General features: G+C 47.6%; 1 protein-coding gene across 1 annotated transcript in view; it reads right to left on the bottom strand.

Moving 5' to 3' along the window:
* Positions 1-12,068, bottom strand: part of RALY (RALY heterogeneous nuclear ribonucleoprotein) — a 107,700-nt gene that overhangs the window by 82,708 nt on the left and 12,924 nt on the right. Inside the window, exon 2 of the mRNA XM_009284000.2 lies at positions 10,400-10,490. The gene's annotated coding sequence lies outside the window, so the exon portion shown is untranslated. The remainder of the gene's footprint in view (positions 1-10,399; positions 10,491-12,068) is intronic.

The raw sequence follows: 12,068 nt of genomic DNA, 5'->3' as shown, positions 1-12,068 counted from the left end.
CATCAGCTCTGTGCAGAGCAGGTTGGAGTGTCCCAATGCCACCATTTTTGCACTGACAGATTTTCTGTTTGTAATTCAGGTCCCACTCTCAGTTCTGCAGCGGTCAGGACTCAGGCAGCCTGGATGGGACCAGCTGCTCAGCAGGGACAGGCAGTCCTGTCTCTGGCCTCAAAAGCGTCTGTCTTTTTAGCCCAGGATGCTGGTGCACTTACAGGGCTGCCCAAGACCACAGGAGCCTCCTCCGGTTATAATATCAGCATGAGCAATGAGCTTTGTGAGCTGCTACTGCCCATCACTGCAAAGCTCCCTAAGTCAGTATTTCGTTAGCGGGCTGTTAATTGCCACTGTAGTGCATGTGGTGCTTTGCTTTTGGAGGATTTCTCATGAGGAGTAGAGATGCAATTTTTAGAAGAAGAGCCGAAGAGTGTTTGGGGGCATGTGTGGGGGAAATGATTACATGAATATTTTCAGGCCCTTCAAATCACAGGGGAAAAGAAAGAATTGGATGAGTCTGGATCAAACCTGCCTTTAAAGCAGCATTCTTTGAAATGAACAAGCTGCCTCGGTGCTCAGAGACAGCTAAGAAGATTATAAGCAAAAGATACCTATGCCAGAGGAGGGAAGAAGAAATAATAAAGGCATTCAAAGCTATGACAAGCAAATGAAAAAAAAAGAATAAAGCAGACTTTTTGGATATGCCAGGAGGGGTACAAGCAAGATCAATACACTGACAGTGGCAGCCAAAGTTGGGTAAGGAACAGATTCAGAGCATCACCGCGGGGCTGAGCCGCCCAACCCAGAAGACAGCACAAGGATTTTCATGGGTCTCTGCGGCCACCGATCAGGCACTCCAGCGAACGCTTGTAAGGGAAGTAGGACAAGAAGTAATGGATAACTAAAAACATTAGAGAAAGCTAAATGGGCTCCCTAACCTCTCTCTGCCCTAACAAACTTCACTCTGGCTTCTGTTTGAACCGGACTGTAGACAGCTAAGTTCATTGTACCCTACACACAATAGGAAGCAGGCAAGGTCTCAGGGAAGTTGTAACATAAATAGACAAGGAAAAGGGTGTATTTCCACTCCTTTGTAACATACCAGAGCAGAGATGCATGGAATATTAGGGCTCAGTCCAATGGAACATCAGTTTGAGTTCAGTGCGGCGCGGAGCTGGGCACCGCAGGGATCTGATCACAGGGAGCCTGTGCTGGATCCAGAACCGAGCATGCCGCTCCCGAGACTCCACTCTGCATCTCCACCGAGACACTGCCTGCACTTATTTCGTGTGCATTTCTTAAAATTCACAAACTCAGCCTGCACACACAGATCCTGGGGTCATTTCCCACCTCTCGTAGCAAATCTAGAGGGAGTGCTACTGAGATTCAGTGGGAATTCTGGTGCACAGCAAGAACAAAAGCTGCCTTATTCTTTTATACGAAGGCACAAGCAGATGACTGAGAGCCCTTGGGTTATTGCAGGGTGATGGTTCACCACACCAGGGCATCGCTTACAGCCCATCAGCTGGCAACCAACTTCACGGTGGTCTAAATTAACACCAGAGTGCACAGCCGGTGCAGGCTGGGTGTCAGCACACGCACTGCAGCTTACCTGGTAAGCGGTAACCTGTTTGGCTGTTGTAAGACAGACTCTTCTACCTGTGTGTGTAGTATCTGTTCTCGATGTTTCTCCCGAAACTGTATTACATGAAGCTGCATGCCCCCGAAGTCACGTGGGAGGCAGATCTGCTGAGCAGGACAACGTTCCCTTCCCAAGTTACTTCGCCAAATATAACCGTATTTGAAGCTTCTGCCCTTTAAAACACTAATTCCTATGATTAGTAACCCTCTTAACTACAAAGAGTCATTGTTCAAGGGTATGGTGTCAACGACACCCTCAATTCATCCAGCTTCAGAGAGGCCTGAGACTGCCCTGCTGATTGCATGCAGCACCTTCGAAGTAGAAATCTGTCATTCAAGAGGAATCATGCAAAATCTTTGGTATTTCCTGGTTTTAGCTGTGTTGGAAGAAATTCAAGTATAAGGCATACATCCACTCCGTGGCCACGCACACTGAGGTGGGAGGTGCAGAGCCCACTGCCACCACCAACCCTTTTTCAGGCTAAGCTCCTCCTGACACCGTGGCTCCAAGCTATTACGCTGCTGCTTGGGGAACCCCAGAGACAACCCAGGTCCAGTTCTGCGTTTGATGCAACCCAGGCACGTGTTCGATCTGCAGTTACAGCCTGCAGGTGAAATGGGACACGACAAGGCAAATGAGCTGAGGTGAATGTGGAGGAGGAGATAACCCACAGGAGGTCAACAGGGCGCAGGTGCCACGTCCTGGTTCCCAGACAGCATGGCAAAACCAAGCTTTTAGGGAAAGATGCAGAGGGACAATACAGGGTTTGACTATAAGGCTTTCCCCTAGCATGCAGGAAAGGACGGGCAAGCGGAAGACCAAGACTGCCATGGTCCTGTTTGTCCCTCTCCTGTAAAGGAGTAGAACAGCCCGTCACCGAGAGCTTGTCCCTGCAGAGCTCATCTACCAGAGGAAAGCTGGGGACCCAGATCAGTCCTCCAAGGCTACCCAGGACATCCCAAGTTCACCCTTACTGACCTTCTGACCCTGTTTTTTTTAGTTGAACCTCCACCCTCACGAAGAAAACAAAAAAGACAGGATTTTAGAAGAAAAAAACACCCCACCTCAGAGAGCTCATCAAAAACGCAGGGTGCGTGGCATCCAGCATCCTCTGGACGTTACAGCGCACCGGGGAAAGGAATCCAGCCTCAACTCTCCAGGCAGCACAAGGCCCCTTACATTAGTGCTATGTCTTTGCGTCACACCACAGACTGCGAAAAGTCAGTGCCTCATAGAAGAAACACATACGATAATGAAATGCTACAGAAGGGGGGCGGTAAAACAAGCCACTTTTTGGCTCATTTCCTATAATCCCCAATTCAAGGCAAGCTGGAAGCAAATCTCAGGCCTGGATTTCTATTGATGAAAGAATATGGCCATCTGTCTGTCTTCATTTCTTGCTAACCCTTATTTCTCTCCTTAAAAAAAAAAAAAAGTCTGTGTTCACATGTCGTATTTGATGCATCTGACAAGGTCAGAGCCATCACATCCCATCAAGCCCGCGCCAACACAGCCTCGCAAAGGGAAGCCGAGAAAAGATGTGCAGAGAGTTCTATTTTCCTATTTTCATTTTAAGGCATGTCCTTGACTTCTGCTTTCCAGCTCCGGTACTCAGCCAGAAAGCTGCATCTGGTTAGGAGAGGACAGTGAGTGAGCAGCACTGAGGTACTCAGTTGTCTCCTGTCGCCAATGTCTGAGCACCTCATGGAGTAATGTTTTCATAGTCATAACACCAGTTCAAGCTGGAGCAGAAAGACTATTCCCTTTTGCAGGCCGAGAACTGAGAAATTCAGGCCCAGCTCCTCAACGCTGAGTGGATGACTTTGATGGCTGAAACCCAGCCGACTGGCCAGGGAACCTGGGAAAATTATGGTGGAGAACTTGAACCCTGAGGCAGACACTTAAACCTGTTCTCATCTAGCATTAAATCCTGTCCCCTGGCCTTTCTCTCGATAGTGTGCAATACTCCCTGAGTGCGCAGCAACTGGTTCTTGACAGGAGAGGCAGAAAACACCTTCTAGGTGATGGGGAGAACAAGCCAACATGGTGAGGACCTGGTGGTTCAGAAACAGGTGTGAAGAGCCCATCCTCAGTCCTTCTGGCCATCAGCTCATTTCTCTAAGAAGGAATTAAGGTGTCAATAAATACAAGCCACCCCACTCCAAGTCTGTGAGCACTCCCTTGAGTTCTTCACAAAAGCACTCCAGCTGGGTTCCCGTTCAATGAACACGTACATACAGCCAGGGGATGCGCCTGTGATAGACCACTAACACCTGGGGCAGCTCTGATGTCCCTCTGGAGCAATTCAGAAACTTTCAAGGTTTCATTCTGCAAACATTTGCACCTGAAGTTTGAGCACAGGCATTATCCTTAACCATAGTAGAAGAAATTACTCATGTGATCATCTGTCAGCTGGTGCTTACACAAGAAGTTATTCGGGAAAAGATTTTACATTTTCCATTCATGCACTACCTTAATCTGTATTAACCTTCAAGTCTCAAGAAGCTCTGAGAAACAGGTAATTTCAAAAAGCAAATCCAGAAATGAAACAAACAAAAATCCCCAAATGAGATAATTTAAATTGACATGTTATTTTGATAAGATCAAGATTTGCAGAAAACTTAATTCTCAGATACAGTATTCATTATGAATCACTTGCTCAGCTCTTAAAAGAATCAAACATTTTGGTTGATCACAGGAAACCAGCTCAGCTCTAGAAATTAATCGTTGACTCAGGAAGGTATTATTAACCCATGGCTTTCTTTGAGCGTAAGAGTTTTGACTGAATTTATAGGTTTAAAATTAGACATATGCTTGAGGTTTTTTTGGTTTTAAATCTCAAACTAGATACCATACAATCCACTGGACCATGAATGCTAAGTGAAGTAACTTTTTATTTTCTGTTCAGCCTTACTGTCCTTAAATAACACCAAATGACCTGCTCTTCTCATATACCAAAAAAATGACTGAGCTACATAACTTTCTGCTTGCGGACTGCACAATCAGCCGGAAGGTCCAGAGCAGGAAGGTCTCCCAGACAGAGCTGCTGGCAATGGCCTGTCATGCGATCCATCACTCAGCATCTGGAACCACCGCAGCTTTCCTGCTGCCTTGGCAGAGTGGTTGAGAGCTTCATGCAATTAATTTGCTTACTTAAAAGCACAGGTAACCACAGGGACAGAGCAATGAGGCTGTTTATAAAGGGTTAATTAGCATCTCATCTTCCACTAACTTGCCCCCAGCAGAGCCACGTGAGCCTGGCATGGGCAGAAATGAGGAAACAGTTTCTCAAAGAACCTCTGTGAGGCTCCAGCGTGAAGAATGGTAGCTCAGCGTGTCAGGATTTGGCTCTCACTGGAAAACCTGATCCTTTATCGGAACTGATTGGGTTCCAACTCAAAGCCAGCTGAGCTCAGCTCTGCATAGGCAGAATGCATGCAGGGGCAAAGGGAGGGGACGGCTCCATCACGGAGAACTTTGGAGCTGGCCAACACCAGGATCTGAGCCTGCAGACCACACTCCTGGTGCTTGCAACCACTAAACGACTCCTAATCATCTTCAATCAAAACAACCCCTGACATGCTCTGTTTTCCCAACAAACTTTAGTGCCAAGAATATGGCTTTTCTAGCCCAAAACTCATCCACTTCCCTGCAGAGAGTGGTCATGGACTGAGGCCTCTACATGAGGAGAGTGCTCCTCTCACCTTGCGTTTGCTAGACGGGCTCCGCAGCCCGCTCTCACCATGCGAGCATGAACCTACACAAGACAAAAACTGTTCCAGATGAACCAGCTGCCTGGGAACACCCTCCAGCCAACTGCTTACAAATATCGCACGCACCATTAGATGATTTCCAGCCCGCACACGTGGGCAATCCTTCCAGAGAATCTACTTAGAGATAATTTTTAACTGGGTCTTTGCATTTATTTACTGTAGATAAGGATGGGGGAGTGTTAGCTTTGGAGGGAATTTCTGTTTGTGTCCTCCACAGCCCAGACCACCCTTCTCCTCATCCATGGTTCGCAGCCACCATGTCAGCTCTGCCTCTTGAGACAAGAATTATGGCCTTATTTCATAGGGGACCTCACCACACTGAGTCTACAGCAAAAGAAAACTCTTCAGAAGCACCAGGATTCCCAGGACTTTGGCAGAGAGGGTCAAGACAGATTTGTCCTCTTTGGGTGGTCTCAAGGGTCCTATTGCTGGAGCATGTTGGGAGTGTGCACACTTGAATCTGCTTATCCTCGTGATCCTCCTTCGTCTTCTGGGGACATCTTAGGGTCACTGGGTCTATGAGGAGACAGTGTGGGTGACAGACCCTGGGTCCACTTTCCAGGCAGCTTTATAACCAGTTCTCCCTTCCTCCGCTTCTTAGTTTGCCTAGAAGGGATCTCTTTCTTTCCGTATTTTACATAGGTCTATTCTGACTCAACAGTTTGCATCATAACCAATGGCCAAAGCGGGCTGCAGGTGACAGCGCACGTGTCCAGCGCTCCATCTGCAGAGGGGATGGTATGAATGGGCGTCATATCCCAATTCCTGCACCTCCACGTCAATTGCTGGCAATCAGTCTCACTGCTAGGACCACGCTCTGCGCCTCGCAGGAGACAGTGGTGATAGCTCTGAAGCCTCTTCTCCCTTCTATTGCTAAACAAAACCACATACTTTGTTTTATCTAGTGGGAATTGTCTGAGGATAGTGTCAATTACTTGGATTTCTTCTCCTTTCCTTAGAGGTTTTCAAAAACACACAAGCCACTGGGGACAACTGAAGTTTACTGCACTCTCGAGAGAGAAGGTTGTCCACGGTCAGAAACACACGGGGCTGGTAGCAGGGCCTAGAACGCCAAGTGCCCTGCACCCTGCTCTGAACTACTGAAGACTTCATCTTCACCTGCTCCTCCGTAGTAATCCCTGCACCGGGAAGGGATGCTGCTGCTGAGATAATTGCATTTAATAATCTTCCCAGCACATGCTTGCAAAAGTATGAAGAGAAATAAAGAACTTGTGCACGCACACGTCAGAATCCACGCTGCAGAAATCCTGCCATCTAATTGCCTACAGAGAAATAAAAATTAAAAAAAAAAAAAATTGAGAGAGAGAGAGAGAGAGAGAGAGAGAGAGAGAGAGAGAGAGAGAGAGAGAGAGAGAGAGAGAGAGAGAGAGAGAGAGAGAGAGAGAGAGAGAGAGAGAGAGAGAGAGAGAGAGAGAGAGAGAGAGAGAGAGAGAGAGAGAGAGAGAGAGAGAGAGAGAGAGAGAGAGAGAGAGAGAGAGAGAGAGAGAGAGAGAGAGAGAGAGAGAGAGAGAGAGAGAGAGAGAGAGAGAGAGAGAGAGAGAGAGAGAGAGAGAGAGAGAGAGAGAGAGAGAGAGAGAGAGAGAGAGAGAGAGAGAGAGAGAGAGAGAGAGAGAGAGAGAGAGAGAGAGAGAGAGAGAGAGAGAGAGAGAGAGAGAGAGAGAGAGAGAGAGAGAGAGAGAGAGAGAGAGAGAGAGAGAGAGAGAGAGAGAGAGAGAGAGAGAGAGAGAGAGAGAGAGAGAGAGAGAGAGAGAGAGAGAGAGAGAGAGAGAGAGAGAGAGAGAGAGAGAGAGAAAACAAGCCACAAAGGGCAAAGCCAGTCTGTGCCAGGCACGAAGTACTTGCCCACTCTTGTCGAAATGTTAGAGCTGCAAAGTGAGCGTCGCAAACAGCAGAGCCAGCAGTCGACAGGAGGCTATCCCTGCTCTCACGGCTTTGCATGTTACTGCTGCTCCTACAGCGCTGAAGTTGTTTTCTGATGGTTCGTGACACCTGTAGAGCCTCTGGAAAGAATTACAACTTTATAGTGAAATACACCAGTTATCCTACGGCCCATTCATCTCCTTGACAAAGGTATCTTAGTCACAGAGGGTGACTCGCTCCCACAGTTAGGCTTTTTTGATCACGAACCCCATGAATGCACCATTCACGTCCCATGACCTCCTCCGCACCAGACACTGCAGCCCTTAACCAGAGCCTGCACCTACCAGCATCTGCGCTGGGCACCGATACCTGTGACCTCCTCCTGACACGCATCGTCTTTTCTAAATTAAGAAACCTGTTACATCGCTTCCTTCCTTGGCCCACGGGGTGCTAAGAAGGTCACTACCAGATCGTAGCTTAATGGGCTACCGAGTGCTGTCCTAATCCTGGAAGGACAGGAACTGCCAGAGCTGATAAATGACCTGAGCAAGTGATTACAGTCTGGATTTATTTGTGATTAGACACTGTGATGGCCCCCTCCGACACTGTTTTTTTTTTTTTTCTAAGAAGACAAGACAGAAAATTTCATCCATCCAGTTTTTTGTTGAGCTACCTAAGGATGCTCTGTGTCCTCTCACTACATGACACTTCCAACCCTGTATGGGTGGACTCAATAACAGTATTTCTGTGACCTTCCCTGTGTTGCTGGAATAATGGGCATTTTCATCAGCCTTCCTCGTTCTCCAGAGTTACTCTCAATACTCTTCTCCAATTGCCTGAATGACAGATATTTTCACAGTTTTTTCTGCATCCCCCAAGAAATAGATAGTTTCACAGCTCCCTCTGGAATCAACCTTTATTTTGTGCACTCCCAATAATTGGAGGGAGAAGTGAAAAATGAAAAAGCAGATAATCAACCAGCAACACTCAAGAGTTCAGAAGTCCTGTGAAAGTGAAGAACTCGCGGATTGAAGGAGGTGCTGCAGTTCAAGCCCTGCAGTCTGTGCATGCAGGATAAAAGACACTTTCCTCCGCTTACAGCAAATACCCTGTACGAAAAGAAGGCTCCGTAGTTTTAAGCACTGCCTAATATGCAAACAGCCAAAACAAAACTTTGAAAAACTTCTGGCAGTGTTCTTTTTAAAAACGTCTTGAATATTAAAAAAAATAAGGTATTTCTTCAATGCTGCTGAATCCCGTAATTTCATTTGCTGAGTTAAATCCTGGTCTATAGAATTAGGGCACAGTAGTTCTCTATTCATGCAGAAAAGGGTTTTTAGCCAGCTCATTTGTTTAACGTATCTGTATGTCAGAATTTTTTAGTCCTACTTTGTGTCAAGATATTCTCACTACTACCAAGGGAAGGTATATTAAGCTAGAAGCAGAAAATGGTTTTAGACAAATCACAAGCAAACCCAAATTCCCTTTCTCCTTCAACTGCCTGATTTTGGTTTGAAAAAGTTTAGGGGAATCTTCACCCCTCTGTTATTTGGAGTTTCCTGGATTAGATTGCCGGATAAGGTAAGAAGTGTAAAACTCTTGGATCCTTATTTACTGTACATGGTACCTCCTGGGGTCCACCAAGCCACAGCAGAGCTCCTACCCGTATGATAAAAAGTTTTACCCAATCACATTTATTTTTTCTCCCTCCTACGAAAGTTCCCAAGGAAAAAACCTAACCACTATACCAATTAAAACAAATGTGTTACACCAGGACTGTAGACCCTGCCGAACTGGAAACTGAGGACCTGCTTTCATCCATCTGTCTGGGAACTGGAGGGGAAAGTCCACTGTTGAAAACATTACACCACTCCATGTCATGAATTGTGCATAGTACAATTACACCCTGAAATCTTCATTCACCCTCTGCTGAAGCAAACTCCAGGTTTTACTCACCTAGAGTCCCGTTACTCTGTTCTTACTGAAACAAAACTCCCACAAAACCAGGAAGAGATCGCCCAGCTCAGGTCTTCATTGACTTCACTGCTCAGGAAGCACAGCCAGTTTCTAACAGCCACAGTGATTCCCGGACCAGCATTTCCCAATACTTAGGTCATGCTGTTGCTGGCTCTGATCCCTAAACCCTCTCCCATCCCTCCACAAAACCTCTTCTTCAAAGAGGTGCTTTCAGCTCAGCCTACCTGGCCAAGCTGGGTCTGGGGGATGTTAAAGCTCATGTCCTGACAGTGCCATGTCTGTTGGCACTTTGGAGTTGGTTATCTTCCTGGAATTGTGGCCTAAGAACACCGCTGTACCTTTTGGGGATGGGGGAACTCCTCTGTCCTGATCGAAGTGCTAAGAAACACAGCCCCGATTTGCTGGTGTTCAAGGAAATACCAAAAGCGTGCTTCCTCCCAGCCCATTTTCAAGAGGATGCTCTGCTTACCCCGTGCAGAGGCAGTATCGGGGATTTGATCAAACTCTGGGCACCCTCCTTCACCGCAACACCAGCTCTACAAGGCGCGTGCCTGTCCCGAGCACGACATCCCCCGTGTGCAGCACTTCTCCCCAGCTTCTCTTTGCAACCTCTTGCTCTGGGGTGTGCACCAGGAAAGTCAAAAGCAGAGTCCACCTCTACATTACCCAGAAGTCACGCTCGTATATTCATGTTCACTCACAACAAGCTGCAAACAGAACTTTTAGAAGAAATATAAGCAATGAATCAGAAATTAAAACATGCCAAAACCCACTGCATCCAAACCGATCACAGTCTGCCCATCAGGGTGTAATTGAAGCAATCCCGTTTCTATTGCCAATAGCACACGAGGGAATGGCAGATTCTCAGCACATCCATCAACGTTTGACCCCTCGAATGCTTACGTCAGGCCAGAATGAGGCCACTTTCAGCAGGCTCAAAGAGAAAACCTTCAGCCTGAATCCAGAATGAAGCCCACCCATACAATTCAGCACCTGAAGCAAGGTGTCCTTGCTGCCTGAAATCTCACTGCTGAGTCCCGCCTCGCGCAGCAGAACAGCAGCAGCCGGGAATTGCGGGGATCTCTCCCACCATTCCTCACGTCTAAAGGTACCTCAAGACACAGTTACTCACCGGGACTGGTGTGGGCACTTGGGGTTTGTCAGTCCTTCCCGTCACCGGTCTGGGAGCAGGCGCAGCACCCCTCTATGGTCTCAGCTTCACCCTGCAAGAATCAGGACACAGTTTTTTTTGCTAGTTGCGGTAAGCAGATAATCCAGTACTTTCTAACCCTCAGCAGAGAAGGGTATGCTGTATTGGAAAGAAAGGCCACTGGCTGGTTGTCTGCAAGGATCAGACCCAGGACTTTCTGAGCTAAGACTCTGAGCTGCTTAGCAAGGAGCTCAAATGGGAGCAGAGTCAGTTGTGTTCGCAGGGCTGAATACTTGGGATAGCTGCTGGGGAGGTGGTTCGGATTGGCTCGGGCACAAGAAATACCACAAGAACTGCGACATCGTGTTAATGCTTACAGAGAGCAAGGTAACTAGCGGATAGAGGCAGGCAGGAATTTTTGGTCACGATGGTTGGGATTTGTTAAGGGAAAACAGAGTTTCTTCAAACTGAAATATCTCACAGTAAAGCAGAAACTTTTTCATGGTTTTAAATTTCTTTTGTGTTTTGAAACTGAAGATTTTGCTTTGGGTCAGGCTGACTTGACTTGAAACATTTTGTTGATGGAATTAAAATTTCTGCTTTAAGTCAGTTCCTCTGGGTCCCCCCAAGCTGCCAGGATACCTCCTGGGACTTTAAATTAAGGTGCTTTCCCTTCCCTGCTGTGGGCTGAGGTACCTGGTTGGACTGCACACCGTGCACTGATTATCTCCTTGAGAGACCTGCCAGGTGGAAACACAACCAGGGTGTTACCATTCAGAAGTGGGAGCTACAGGACCTTCTACAGCATTTTTTATCTTGGGCAACACGCAAGTGCCTGCTGAACGGGCTCCTGGTGCAGCAGCGTCGGCACAGTCCGGCTGGCACACGATCCTCCTCACAGGGAAGACTGCTGAGCATGGCTGCACATCCCATAAGAACTGCGCTAATGCTTTAGAGATGGTATGTAGGTCCCATCAAATCCTCACTCCTCTGCAACCAAATGCACTCTGAATCTTCCCCTGGTCCCAGCACTCCGGGCAAGGAGCTGGGAGCTGTGGTTGAATGGATGGGATGTAGCGAGACCTCCTCCATGCTTTGTGCCCTCCAGCCCCGGGCTCCGGGACAAGGACTGCCCCTCCAAGCTCACAGCCTACATAGTCCAGAGCTGATGGGAACCGGATCCAGGTCTCCATACTCCCACTCCAGTGCCTAAGCCATTAACAAGACCCAGTGATTTAAACCCATTCCTTCAAATCAGCCTTTTTGGGCTAGCAATGGTCTACAACAGAGGCAATAAATCACCGTGAGATTCCTGCTCTGCTTGCTCCACCCTCCTCAAACCAGTGACGATTCCCACCTCCTGCCTTCCAAGCAATGTTTCCTGAGTAACCACAGCTTTCATTGAAAGACCAATACTTTTTCCACCCCGCTGTCCTGGTTTCGGCAGGGATAGAGTTAATTTCCTTCCTAGTAGCTGGTACAGTGCTGTGTTTTGGATTTAGGAGGAGAACAATGTTGATAACACACCGATGTTTTAGTTGTTGCTGAGCAGTGCTTACACTAGTCAAGGACTTTCCAGCTTCCCATGCTCTACCGACTGAGCAGGCTGGAGGTGCACAAGAAGCTGGGAGGGGGCACAGCCAAACTGGCC

Source organism: Aptenodytes forsteri, unplaced genomic scaffold (genome assembly GCF_000699145.1).
Source record: "Aptenodytes forsteri isolate BGI_AS27 unplaced genomic scaffold, ASM69914v1 Scaffold295, whole genome shotgun sequence".
Taxonomy (NCBI): Eukaryota; Metazoa; Chordata; class Aves; order Sphenisciformes; family Spheniscidae; genus Aptenodytes; species Aptenodytes forsteri.
The sequence above is the reverse complement of the archived record's forward strand: the minus strand, read 5'-3'. Positions and strand labels throughout refer to the sequence as shown.